The 14797-nt window shown below is 38.0% G+C and overlaps 1 protein-coding gene across 10 annotated transcripts in view; it reads left to right on the top strand.

Annotated features, from left to right (window-relative positions):
• Nucleotides 1-14289, top strand: part of LOC308200333 (uncharacterized protein) — a 117993-nt gene extending 103704 nt beyond the window's left edge. For 9 of the 10 annotated variants that reach the window (XR_013955490.1, XR_013955491.1, XR_013955496.1 and 6 more), the window contains 3 exons: nt 443-539; nt 6595-6786; nt 12687-14289. The gene's annotated coding sequence lies outside the window, so the exon portion shown is untranslated. Of the gene's footprint in view, nt 1-442; nt 540-2345; nt 5432-6594; nt 6787-12686 lie in introns of those variants that run through there. The other variant, XR_013955501.1, reaches the window with a different exon arrangement.
• Nucleotides 14290-14797: the final 508 nt, after the last annotated feature.

The following is a 14797-nucleotide window of genomic DNA, read 5'->3' on the forward strand; positions in this document are numbered from 1 at the left end:
ATTAAAAGAGAGAAAGGTAGTGGTAAATTCCTCGATTAATGAGAAAGTTTGTTTGGCATTCAGTGGAGGTCACTTTCATTTGCTGTCTAATATTTTGTTAGAATTACAGAAGGTAAGAGACAGGTTTCCCATGAAAGCCACGTCTGCTGCTCCGGAGATTCCCTGGCAGTGCTGTTCCAGGTGACTGATCTTTAACTTCTCTCACGAATGGGACTGAGCTTGACAACTTTCTGTTCCCCAAGACCTATAGGAGTTGCAGTTCATTAATATTTTAATATTTTCTTTTTTTTTTTCCTTTTTTCTTTCTTGCTTCTTTTTTTTTTTTTTCCCCAAAGGTATTTGCTCTGATTTGCAACCAAGACAATCAAGATTTTCTTTTTTTATATTTTATTTTTTTTGTGAAGAGGCACCATTTCACTCCATGGCCATTGGTTTCACACAGGTGCTTGGCAGAGTCCCCAGGAGATCACACACCTCTTGTGATGCAGGACAGAAGCTCCCAGACCCTGGACACCCTCAGGACCTGCCACATCCACCAGGTACTAAGGAAATTCTGATCTCCCTTTTTTGTTTTGTTTTTTGTTTTGTTTTTTTTTTTCTCCTGTGTCTTGGATATCTCTATCACTTGCTCCTGTGATTCTTTAGGAATATTGGTTGGTTTCCCTTAAAAAGAAAAGGAAGAGGCAATTGAGCAGCTCTTGACATGAGGCAGCCAAATACACACAGACAACACTGGGTAGCATCAAAAGCTACGCCTTCCATCTGTGCAGAGGAACAAAATATTTAGCAGAGCTATAGAGACTATGATACAAGGAGACTACCAGTTATTTCCAGAGCCCAGGTAGAAACCAATATGTATTTAGTAGCAATATTTAGAATTTCAGCAACTTTCTATCACACTCCAGGTAGAGCAGATCTGTAGAGAGTGCTTAACAGGAGCACTCAGAGTAAAATGAGAGCAGAGGCAGTCATGAGAACCAGCCACTTGGAGAAATGCTTCTGAGATAGCTCCCATGAAAAATTATCACTTATCAGCAGCTGCTGAATGACACGGCACTGCTGCCAAAGCACCAGTCTGCAGCACCTGCTCTCTGCATATTGCTTTTTTTGGCAGTGAATTGGGAAGCATCACACTTGTCCCTGCAGCTCCCCAAAGCAGCAGCTCAGTATTGATTCCTCGGCGTGAGGAGGGTATATGCTCCTCACAGGAGCAACACTTTGTGTGTGATTGCATTAGCCACAGGATATCATCTGGATCCATTTGCATTAATCTGGATGTGAGTCTGCTGAACTTATGGTTTTTAACCCAGAAACTTTTCAAAATCATATAGTAAGGTCACTCCTTGTTTGTATTTCAGCACAGTGTTTACTGCAGTTTATGCTCTAAGAAACAACATCAACATGCTATAATACATTTGAATAAAAGTGTTTTATTTCCTACCGGAATTTCATGCTGCTTGTGAATTTATGAATTGGATTTCAAAGGGATAGTACTAAGCTCAAAGCAATTTTCAAAGGGGCAGGCAGAAAGTCATTAGCAACACTTTGAAAACAAATTCTTCCTGTTCTGCATCAGTGAGATTTGTGATCCCCTTTGCATATATTTTATTATGATTATTCACTGGTTATCTTTTTGGTACTATTAAAGTAATCTGGAAAAAATATATTGCATATTATGAGTACTGCTTGTATTATGCCAGCCTCCTAATTAGAAACAAAGGAACACTGAAAGAGAAGCAGAAGTGGGAAAAGATCTCCTGGGTTGGCATATCCTGTCTCCCACTAGCACATCACATCATATAATTCCTTTCATAAATATATGTGATCCAAACCTCTGTGTCCTGTTGAATTTGAAAGAAAAAACATTATTCTAATACGTCTAGAGATGACTAAAATAAGCCAATAATAAATATAATTATGGTGAATCATAATAGATAATGTGGAGATTTTGTCCTTAAAATTGCCTTATTTTGAGGTTTTTGGGAAGAATTTGTTTTGTTCCAGCTAGCTATCATTTGTTTCTTTGAGTGTTCTTTGTTGAAGAAATTGAAGTAACTTAGGTCATTTCCTCTTCCATAGCCTCACACAAGAGCAAGGTTTTGCCAGTGCATGTTGTAGGTGCTGGGACACTACTACAGGTTGTGGATCTCTAACTCCTCTCTGTGGCTGCCAGTTGAAGGCTCCTGCAGACGCAGGTTGGGGAGGTGTTACCTCCACCCCCAGCCATTCCTGGGGGGCCTGCAGCCTGTGCCACCTGCTCCAGGCCTGTCACGTGAAGAGGTGGCTGATTCTCCATCCATCTCATTAGGGGACCTTGCAAAGCTAATGAAAAGTTTTCTGTGCAGGTTTCAGTTATTTTCAGGTCGTACGAAAGATAAAACCTATTTCACTTGGAAGTGAAGAACTGTTCAGCAGACCTGGTTTTGTTTCCATTGCTGCAGTACCCCCATCACACCAGAGCAACGATTCAATTATTCACCACAGTGTTATCCTGTTCTCTTAAACAAAAGGACTGCATATGCATTAGTGGATTTGTTCAGCCCAGGCAGGAGTACACTTTTGACACACACCTCCTGCGTGTCTCCCCTTGCTGCATTTTGGTTGCCAACTCAAAGTACCTGAACTGTGTGTCTTCAGGAAGATGTTCACCAGGAGCACACCTCAGTGCTCCAACCACACCTGGAGTGCATGGGTGACGGCAATGCAGTGCATTCAGAGTGATGGAAACCTCTGCAGCATGGTCAGCAGGTCCTCAGGACCAGTTTGCTCTGAGATCTCCTCCTACTAAGCTGTGCTACTACTACTACGATAGGTAGTAATCTTCATGTCAGATGATGACAAGACACCGTGTCCACTTGCTCCAATAGCATCACCTTCAATTCTCATCTTACCATATAAATGAGCTCCTGTTTTCTTATGAAGCCTGAGAAACAGACTTATTACCACACAGAGTAAATAAGATTTGCTCTTATATATCCCAAGTATGAGATTTATTTTAGGCTATAGCAAGGATTTAATCTAAAAATATTTTCCGAAAAGGAGAGAGACGCAGCTGAAAAAAAAAAACAAGTTAATTCCTCAGCACCTTGCCTGCAGCATTCATTTTCTTCCAGCAGAACCCGGTGGAATTTAACAGCACAGTGGCTGAAGAGCTCTTTCAAATTATAGAGAGAGCAAAATAGTTCCTGTAGTGTTTTTTTCCTAGCTTGTTTTAGCTGTTTCTCTCTTTCCGGTTGAAACTGCCTGAAGTGAGACTAATCAGCTATTCCTCCAGAGAGAAAGCCAGGCGACTGGAAATAAAAATAATAAATCATGGCATTTTACTATAAGGAAACAGTATACGTTGAGGGAGTGACTTTTACAACATTATATTGCTGTCTTCAACAATAGCGAGCTAATAGAACGAGAAGTTAATTTGAGTAGGATATTTCTAGCAAATTTTCACGCAAATGCTGCCATGTCTACATGCACATTTTCCACTTCAAATTGAAGTTAAAAGTTAGGTTTTGAGAAAGGGCTTTATCTTTCCTATTTGTTTCTTGTATTCTGAACCTTAATTAATGGAGATTACTTTTCTTATACAGAAGAGCACTGCAAGGGGTGCAGTTTATTAACAAATGAGCATTTTTTGCTATGGCAAATTAGAGATACCAGTTACAGTAATTACCATTTTATTCTGGTGTGTACCAAAGCCTAGATTTCATCTCAGGACAAGTTATTTTCCATTTGGATTTCTTTAAACGCAACTCAGATGATTGGATACAAAACTGCTTGAATAATTGTGCTTTTTTTTGTTGTTCAGCTACATAAGTTTCAGATAAATAGTTTTCTTATGATTTACTCCTATGACCTAAACAAGAAAACCACTGTCTCAAACAGTGGTATTCTTTCAGCCACTTGGCTCCAGAACCTAGTGCTTTCTATGTTTGTGGATTTTGTATCACAGTAGAACTCAACATCTGGATGCCACAGCAATGCTTAACTTTGAACAGGACCAACACAGAGTGTACTTAAGGCATCTAACGGTGTGAGAAGCATGCAGTATGGTCCTGTGGTGTTTCATACACAGCATGTGGTCATAAAACTGAAAGATTGCTGTAGTGCAGGAGTCTGAAAGGTAACACAAATGCTAAATTCATTGTATCATCATACAACGTATAGAACCATCTTACAGCTTTTCACAAACCAGATAAATCCTTCATGATCTGTCCCAAAATAGAAACAGCAATAGGATTCAGTGAAGTTGTCAGCAAGGTTTCTTGAAGGAATTTCCACACATTTCTCCTCTAGGAAAATGTTTCTATAGCAAATATTTCTACAGTAAATTTCAACTTTCCATTGTCTATTAAAAATAAATAAATAAAAGATTTAGTAAGCCATAGCTTTTAGGTGTACTTGAGGCAATGAGTATCTGAGAAAAAAAAAAAACCTTCTTGCTGAAGTTCCAGCTTGACAGAAGTCAAATGAAGTCAAATGGCACTGCCCTCACCTTCCCACACTGCTGGGGTGCTCCATCCTGGACACTTCTTGCCTAGTGCATGAAGCAGCCCACCCCACCCAGCACTTCACTGCAGGCGGTGTCCAACGCTGAAGTAAATACTGCCCCAAGCCATGGTCCTTTACAAAGATTATTCAGCTCTCTCCCTGTGGGCTGACACACCGGTAAGTCAAAAAGTAATTGCGTTTATAGTGTGTTTTGTTGAAAAACTTTGTAGTAGCCCACTTCAGAGTTTGTCAGGACCAAAGCAGCTGTTAATCTTCCAGTGTAAATGCATCATTGTTCTTGATTAGGCACTTCTGATGTTGGAAGCACATTCAGACTCCTAATCTGAAGAAACTCAGGTAAATTAAAGTGATGGAGGTTTGTTAATGTATTGAAATGAAATGCGGGATATATTTCCCTACTGGAAAGAAGAATCAAACAACTTCTTTTTGAGAGCATTATGAAAAATATTTTAAGTTCTTTTTCCAGCAGCTGTCTTTTAATTACAAACAATTCAACAATTCAACACAGTTTGTCACATCAAAACCCATTTAGGACTGTTCTTGAATTTAATAAAATGGGTGAAAATATTACATTTTTACTGCTGGACTTCTAACTTTAATCTGTTTAATCATTTGATTATTAACCTTGACATGAAAAGTGATGGAAGCCTTTAATGGCTTAATAACTCAGAGGCATCCTAGCTTTTGAATGAAGTTCATAAATGTGGCTTAAAATTGATATACGTTATCTTCAGGCGAATAGATGCCATATCCTTGAAGGATAGGGAAAGCAGCTTAAACAGAAAGATTCTCTGTGGAAATGAAATTTTGCTTAGGATTGTTTATGTTTTCACATCTCCAGATGTGTTGCTTTTTCCAGCTGATATATTCCTACATAGTGCTTAATTATTTTGGCATTCCATTTGATCAGAGGACGGAGAGCAGACTTCTGCCATTAGAAAAAAATGCATATGTATACATATATGTGCGTGTGTACACATGTGTCTGCACTCTGAATTCTAATTCTGAGTCCAACTGAAAGGACGTTTTTCTGAGCATGCATTTATATGCAGCTAAATTATGCAGCTTCTGTATTTCTTTGTTTGCGGATGTTACCACTGTCAGTCTCATGGTGCCAGCAGCATGCTCATCAGGGAGGCACTTCATTTTATGTCTGTCTCCCTTTGCTTTGTGACACAAGTGATTTTGTGCTGCTAACCGAATGCACGTACTATGTGCAGCCTCTTCCTTTTGACACTTTCTATTAGTAAAATGCTCCTGTTGCATTCTTTGTAGTCCAGGCACTGCTTACACCGCAGTCGTGACATTCAGCCCTGTTTGTCTCTTCTCTGTAGGCCCCTAACTTTTACAGAATACAACTTTCTGGGCTGGCTTTTATTGCCCTTATGCTGATCATATTGTTCTCTCCAGCCTTGTATTTAAGTCCATTTTATGTCTCATCTTTCAAGGCTCCTTCTGGTGTTGAACCAGTTGGTGGTTATAGTGTTTGAATAATAAATGTAATTTGTCAGTTCAAATGAAAAAAACTTGTATTTCTATATTTTTTTCACATTATTGTTTCTTTTCTTGTAAATCTTGACTACTTGCTCAGTCTAATTATCTTGATCTTTATAACTTTGTCAACAAATGGGATGGTTAAACAGGCTCTCACTGTAATATATTTTGCCTCTGAAGAAAGCTGTGCTTTGTGCATATTTGCTTCCCACTTGGTTCAATTTGTTGCAGTGCATTCTCAGTCTTTGAAAGCTTCAGTGTCAGCTCCAACACTACAATGATTTGTTCTGCTTCCTCCCCTTTTTTTTAATACGTGGTGTATCAAAAAAGGAGTAACAATGGTAACTTACACACTGCTCTTTAATTTTCCTTTTGACACGCTAGTAGGGGCCTATTTTCTTTTTCACTGAAAACATCTTTAACCTTAATTTGCTAAAAGCTTCTGTTCACTCTTGTAATTTACTGGGTTTGTTTTAATCTATATTTTCAATTTCATTCTATGTATATATAAATATATATATATATAAAGTATATATATATAAATATATACATATATATAAACATATATTCATATGTAACTGTGTGTGCACCCAGGGAATTTCACACCATCGTGTCAGTGAATGCACTTCATCATCTGTCCAAGAAGAGGAGAGCAAAGCTGAGCAAGGTCAGGGAATCAAACCCTGTAAGAAAAGTCCTTGCAACTCTGCAGAGACACGGATGAAACTGGACCGATAAGCGAGTCAGTTAGTCTGCACGCTCTCATTTAAGAAGACCCAGGAAGGGGTAAGTCACTGCAGTGTTAACTAGCTGGGGTTCACACTCCAGCCTTCTGGCTTTCTCTCCTACTGAAGCTAAGCTCCTCCCCAAATCCCAAGTAGTTATTTTTTTTAGCTTTTTCTATGTCTTACAGGTATCCTCTCTTATGTTATACACATCCTATATTTTACACGTGCTCCCTGCTTAGGATTTCACTTCTGTGGCCAGCAGTCCACACGCACAAGATGACTATGTATCCCTTCAAGAAGGACTGCAAAATGTTTTGTACACTGGGACGCTCATGTCTCATGCCATCACTGACTGTGTCTTTATGGTTATATATTTGCATCAACCTAGTAAAAAAGAAAAAGTTGGTAGAGAAATTCTTTGTTGTAATTTCACTCTGTGTTATCCTATCTAAAAGAGCAAAATCATCACCTTACAGCTTGCAAGTGGTCACATAAAGTTGTGATGCTGCCTAACGGAGTGCCAGTAGAAAAGCTGAGGTAGCCAAGGGAGATTTTAGAGAAATGGGAGCCTGAGGGCAGTAGTGTTTGTTTTCTAGCCTGAAGAAAAGACAAATATATTATCCTATGGGTTGTAAAGTTTGATTAATACCAGTACTCCACTTCCCCTCTCCGAAGTGTACAGGAAATGAGTCTGTGGAAGCCAGTGGATGTTTTCCACTGCCTTCCATGACTGGGCCACAGATAAACGGTGATTCATGGAGCCACTTACATGGTAAATGTGAAAAATGAAAATGACCTATCCATTAACTTAATCATCATTCCACCCCTTCTCTAAGGCAAATAAAGTGCTAGATGGAGGCAGATGTTGTTGTAATTGAGGTCTTTTTTCTTATTTGAAGGGACCAATTTCTAAAGGTCATTGATGGAACTTGATGGAAATAAGCCTTTAAAGTGTGAATATTGATGGCTGAATAAAGTGAGTCTTCAGAAGGAAGACTGTGGAAAAAACCATAACTATTTTTAAAAAATTATGGGTCAAATTTTTCTCTCACTCAGGGCACTATAAATCTGAAGTCATCTGAAGAAATCATTGACTTCAGTGTAAATGAGGTTGCAGCCTTCCTCAATGGAATGAGCTTCAGATTTTTATCCTCCTAGAGGAGAACAGAACAAAATTTACTATGATTTTGTCACAGCCCTGGTAGAAAGGAAGAGAAGAGATTATGACTGTCAGACATCCTTAAGAAGGTTCATTTTTTCTCTCCTCGGATGTGTCTTGCTCTGGTAGCCCTCGTTGTACCTGGCAGGGACGTGCCCGGTGTGGCAGAGCGTGCCGCCGGCTGTCAGCCGTTCCCTGTAGCTCGGGTGTCCTGCAGCTGCTCTCCTGCAGTGCATCATTTGGACAACTTACAAGGTAATAAGAAGGAGCTCTGTGACACTTACTTCCCTATAACAACCCTCAACATTTAGTCCTTTTGGTCCAAGAAAAGACACTGAATGAACGGTTAAAGCATTGATACCCTCACAAGTGCACAGGCTGGAAGGGAAACAGAAGCTCAATTACTTTTCAACGGCTTTTCGGTTACTGGATTGCCCTCTGATTGGGTTTGCTTTAATTATTTGCTTTAATTCTTAGTCTTAAGATGTGGCATCAGCAATCTTATATTTCTGTTGAGGAATGCCTTTGCCTTCTCTGTTCCTAACACAGAAAGTCTGCTTGGCTATATGAATTGTTTTAAGGTATTCTTGGAAGTTCAGAAACACCTTTAGACACCACCTAGAACTTTCCTCTAGATTAAAGAATTAGGCAGAGGTGAGCTTTTGTTTTAATTTTGAAGACACATTATATCTAAATATATCATAATTTTTATATTTATTTTATGACAGTTTTTCTATTTAGATACACCAAAAAAAAAAAAAGGATTCTATCATGCAAGTAACATTTTTGCATAAGATAAATTCCCCTACTGAAATAATAATAATCTATAGTTACATGCCTATTTATTTTGTAGTTTGTTTCTACCATGCATTTTTAATATATCACTATATTTTATAACTACATAATTGATAAGTGTTTATATAAATCATATAGATTTATAAAGGTAAACATAATACCTTAACAAAATCCACAGATTTGTAGAGCAAATATTTATAGCTGCTAGAAACTTTTGAAGGATGTCATTTTTAATACTATCCTGACAAAATCTTAACTGTCATAGTGCAAACAGTCCTACTAAAATTCATCTCCTTTGGACAGCTGGTATGGTGTGATACCTAGCAGATAAAAGAAATCAAGGAGGAGATGCAGGATAGCCTAGAATAGAGGAGTGAGATATAACACATCACAGGTAACAGTCTCTCTTAGCCAAAAAAAAATAAAAAAAAGAGGAGGTCAAATAAGTTCATCCTTCAGTGAATAACATATAGTCCAAATACACAGCTCCTCTCCAGACAAATGGAAGATAAATTTACCAACATCCTAAGAAAAAAAGGATGGATCGATGATGAGAATTATGCTGCATGATAGCAAGCTCTAGTACTGTAGAAATGGAGAGCTGAGCAATAGAGATGTTTTGAGTAGGAAAATCAGGGGGAAGCTGGCAGGAGAAGGGATTGTCACCATGACAAGGGGTGACAGCTGGGAGGATGCTAGCTGCTGTTTGGCATGCCTGAGGAGTGCAGAGACAAAATTAACTAAGTAGAGAAATATGCACAAAAGAACAAGATTGCTGAGGAAAAGAAGTATGTCATGGATTAGCGATCATCCAGTAAGCAAAACAAATGCAGATAAAGTTCAAAAAAATAGAATCCAAAAGGTGCAAGTACCTTGCAAGGTAGATTGCTGTGTGGGTAAGACTCAGGGCAACTCCTGGGCCTTCGTAAGGCAGAAAAACTAGAATTGACTTTAACCGATTTATGGGAACTCTTCAAAGACAAATGTAAGCACTTGTTGTTTTCAATAATGTTTACTACAGAACACTGCAGCCTCGCTCTGGTTTGATTCTTAGAGGAACTGTATGCTGCTAGTCTTTCAAATAGTAGCAATAAATAATCCAAAGTGTTTATATAATGCAGCAGTAGGTAGCAAAGACCATTTTTTACTAGTACTCCAGTGTTCCTCTCTATTACCATAGTATCTACACTGCATGTAGCTACTAATACTGTTATGAAAGACACCACACATCACAAAAGTGCCTGTTTTGTTGTTGTTGTAATGTTTGGGTTTCGTTGTTGTTGTTGTTTTTCAAGTTAAAAACTGCAAGGAAAAATATTCCACAATTTCCCAGGTAACAATTCTTTTTCAGAAATTCAGTTTTCCTAATTAAAAATGCTATTTCAAAGGTAAATAGTCTTTTGTTTAAGGACAGAAGAATAAATAACTTATAAAATTAAGCAAAAATAATTCTATTAAATGCTGTTTTGGAAGGTTTTTTAGTAGTTTGGACTGGATAGACTTACATGTTTTTCCTGTCAGACCTGTAAAAGCAACTGACAAAACTAACTGACTTCTGCAAAAAAGTTCATAAATATCCCCCCTTTACTACATTGATCATGTTTTCATGCAGAATCTGATCAAAGACCACTCTCAAAATCCCTACATTTTTACAAGTCTCAGGAAGTTCGATTCTGATCACTAAAAGTGACTTTTTTGTCCATTTGTATGCACAAATTTCATTACTTTCTAGCTGGTGATGTATTTTTCAAGCCTGCCTGGAGTCTGACAAATATGGGAAAGTCAAAACAACAGAAAATTAGATTCAAGGATAGATTTAGTAATGTTATAATTGTAATCTGGTCATAGTTAAAGCTTCCCATTACTTCAGAAAATAAACATTATTCTATCTGATCTTTCTGCCTCAAAATTATTGCATTTCAGTCATGATTTTGATATATAATCACCGAAACTTGAACTGAATTCATCGAACAGCCTGCTATCACAACAGATAGTAGAAAAGCAAGGAGCAGCAGCTGGCAAACATTTGTTAATTTATTAGGACATTACTAAAATTGTTTTCAGGCACCTGAATAAATATTGGCAATATGGTTTTGCTACACTTCTGAAAATTTTCTATTTGAATTGAGACCACGCAGTGCACACACATGACTTGGGATAAAAGTACCTGTGTTATCACTCAAGTTATATCTGCAATTTGAACAGAATTTTCATCCTCCCCAAAGTCTGTGAAGCATGACTTGTCTTTATTATTATTATCAGGCTTTATTGCTGGACATTTTCCACTGACACATTTATATAAATTCAAATACAAAAATGTAAAATGTTTAACCTTCTATTCAAGGCCCATGATTCACTTGGTGTGTACAAAACGCCAGATAGTTGTCCATTATGTCCTCAACTCTTCCAAATTTCCCTGTCTGTCCTTCACACCTAAGCCATCTGTTTGTCATTTCTTGGCGGTTCCCATACCTCTTTCACAAACGAACCATCTGCTCAGCGCCTTTAAACTTCTATTTACAATACATACTCTTTTATCTATTTTACAACTCTTTGCATATGTCAAAATTTTAATTACATAGTCACATATTAGGATGTCATCAGCTCAGGGGGCTTTTTCTAACAACAGTCTCTATGATGGGCTAGGAGGCATTTAAAATGTGTTTTATGGCTCGCTGCTATATGATATTTATGAAAAGTGCAACAAATTTTGAAGTGAAGAAGCAGATGATGCATGAAGTCAATAATTGTTCCAAGACACCCCCAAGTGATTGATGTCTACATAATTCCATAAATGCTATTGCTTTATTAAAATACAATAACAATATTAATTTATATGAAAATTCAGTTTGGCTAACAACTAATGCATTTAAATTTCATATAATCTAATGCAGTCCGATCTCCTGTTTGGTTGGAAAGAAAAAGAAGTTTATTTCTAGAAATTTACTACATAACTCAGGTGTTATAAAATATAAACAGGTATGAAAGGTTTTTATAAACGCTATAAATGCAATTAAGATATCCTTCTCCTGAACAAAGAGGGCAAAACTGATTTTCCTAGATGCAAAACAGCTAAGATAATTAAAAAGTACCAGTTATGGTACAAGTGCTGTATATACGTACATAATGCGTACATACACACAAAGCATTTGCTCATCCCATTCAGATGGAGTTTCATCCACACAGATGCACACATTTCATACATGTTGCTGAGCAATGTTACCCGTTCTTTCTGGATGAGTGTGTTTTGTTGATTCCATTTTAGGACCCTGCATATTTTGCATGGTGGTTAGGACAAGACAAAGCATTAGAAGAGAAAGTGGAGGATCTCTTGCCACATGGTCCACAATATAAACGAAAGAGGAATAACCAAGCATTAGCAGAATGAGATTCCCTTCTGCTGGCCTTCAGGGGCTTTGCTTACACCTATCTAGTTTGTGCTCTAAGGTGTGAGGATTAGTCAGTCTGTCTGTAGAAAGGAAGTATATACAGCAATGAAATCTGATAATACATCCAAAGTACATTGGTAGAGAAGTGTTTGGGGACAAAATAATAATAATAAAAAAATAATCTTGAGAAACATATGAACAGGTTCAGCACTAGAGAGAAGGCTTCCACTGCATCATGTGTGATATGAGTCTGGTTGTACCAGGATGGATCCCAATAGAAGGGGTGGCTTGAAAATCACCCTGGCTCTTTCACAAAGGCTGCAATTGGCTTTTTACACAACCAAGACAAGCTATAGAAACCTTTGCTTCCCCATCTGCTTGCAGGGAGGACACAGAAGTCCTATATAGTAGATTCTAATCAAAACAACATTGATTAAGTACAGAAACACTTGCCTGTATCTAAATGAAAAACCTTTGAAATGGCTTAATTTACTGTAAGTATAATTCTAGGAAACACTCATTGAAATTCAGCTGCTTATGGCAACTACATTTCTAACTGAGCACAGAACCACTCCAAAACACTTGACAGTAAATTGATCTGTGAATGTATTGCAGGTGGCTTCTCCAGGGTAGACATAGATACACGCATGTCTGAAGACCAACAGAAGACCAGCTGGTGGGATCGTAAAGACAACTTTCCTACAAATGTTACAGACACAATACCAGGAGTAAGTTGCTACCCCCAAAAAAACGGATTCAGCTTTAAACAACCCCATCCTCAGGACTCCACAGCCAACTGGTAGACATACACGTGCAGCTGTAGTGTGGCCCTGTAGACCATTTTGTATGTCATTTGCTTCAGGACAGCTGGGAGATGTAATCCCATAGAGAGAGAATCAACAACTAAATGGCATCAAGGAGAGTGCATCTCTCCCTCTCATTTCCATTTTATCTCTTGGCACTTTGCTACACTCAAAAGACATTCTGTGGTACCAAACACCCCAGTATTTCTGAGAGCAGGGGTGGCTTTGCTGCAAGGTAGTGAGAAAAAATCATGCGTTTTGATATTTCTTTGCCTCTGTCTAGTTCTGTGCACAGAGTGATGCATTTCTTTGTGAAATTTTATTAGCTTGACTAGAGTGAGCAGCTGTCCTAAGTCTAAAATTACACAGAGTATTGGAGAGATACCAAAAGAGCTATTCTAAGCATGCAAATGGAGGAGACAATCCCACCTTCTTTTTCAATTAAGGTAAATAACTAAAGCCTGGAACAGCTCTAAAGGAGCCACTATACTTTAGTATTTGAATTACTCCCCTTCCCTTTTAATTGCACCTCTCTTTTTAATAATGTAGCTTTTGAGATCACAGACATAGCACTGATAGAAATTTGAATATCTCCATCTAATGTTATTGTATACATACCCGCAATCATGGCTTTACAGAAATTACAGAATCCCAGTTCCTCATTATACATTAAAAAATTCTTTAAAAGATTGTCTATCATGATCCCTCAATTTACCAACTGATGTTCTGCTTCCTAACTAGGCCTACACAAATTAATGGTAACAGATTTCAGTCATCTCCAGGCAATGTAATTTCTCTTCTCCACCTATTCAAACAGCAGGGATTGTACTCATAATGCAGATCGATCAATACTACCTGATTTAATACCCTATTTTCAGTTGCTTTCAAATCCTCAAATTTAATCACGCAGCCTGAAGGATCTGCTACATTGTTTTGGAGAAATTTCAATTTTTTAAAAAGGCATTCATTTTGGAAATGAGATTGAGGAACAAGTTATGATATTCTTTACATAAAAGTTCTTATAAATTTTCAGCTGAAATGCTTTAATGTTTCTTTGACTTTAATAAGTGACTTGTAATGCCTTTTCTGCTCTTCAGAAGTTGATAAAGAATTGTAGACAGCAAAATGTATTTCTTTCAATATGGAATTGTTTAAATTACAGATCCAAATAGAGAAAACTCATTAGATAATAACTCTTCCTGTGGTGTCTACATTGGTTACATCAGTGCTTTTTGTAGTGTTTCAGAACCAGCAAAACAAGAGTTTAGAATCGATTGATCTATATTTTCTCACCAAAGTTGACATAAAAATATGATGCTCTGTGATATATCTGTTCTTTTTTTTACTGCATATATACAATGAATTCATACATATTTTATGAAAACCTTTCACCAAAAGCTCTTGCAATCCTATAAAAATGCCTGTTTGTTGTGTTTTCTGAGACACGGGAAGATTGATACTTGGCAAGATGATGGACTTCAAAAATAACTTTGGATTCTCTGACCTGCTTCACTAATGCACGCTGCAGTAAAACCAGGGTGGGTGAGAAGTGTGTCAGATGAATGTCTTGGAGATGTTTGAAGTCCAGCTGTTAGATGTGCTTCCAAAATTCACTGGAGGAGCCCTCCCCACGTCCAAACAGGGATCCAAAGAGAAGAGCGACAGGTGGGTGAAGGCAGACACTTGCTGCTATTACACCACAAAAAACAGGGGAAAAAGCCCACGGCCAACATCCCCTTGCCATGCTGAGGCCACCAACAGCAACTCCTGCCCACAGCCCCCCTTGGTTTTGTGAACAACCTCACTTTGCAGGCACTGAGAATAGTCCCTGGAGCTGCCTCCTCCTCTACCAACCCACCACACCTGGTGAGGGAATGCACCAGCCCCCTCAGCATAAGCACAAAGGATCAATCTGTGCTGTAA

The sequence above is a fragment of the Anser brachyrhynchus genome (genome assembly GCF_964034855.1).
Source record: "Anser brachyrhynchus genome assembly, chromosome: 10".
Taxonomy (NCBI): Eukaryota; Metazoa; Chordata; class Aves; order Anseriformes; family Anatidae; genus Anser; species Anser brachyrhynchus.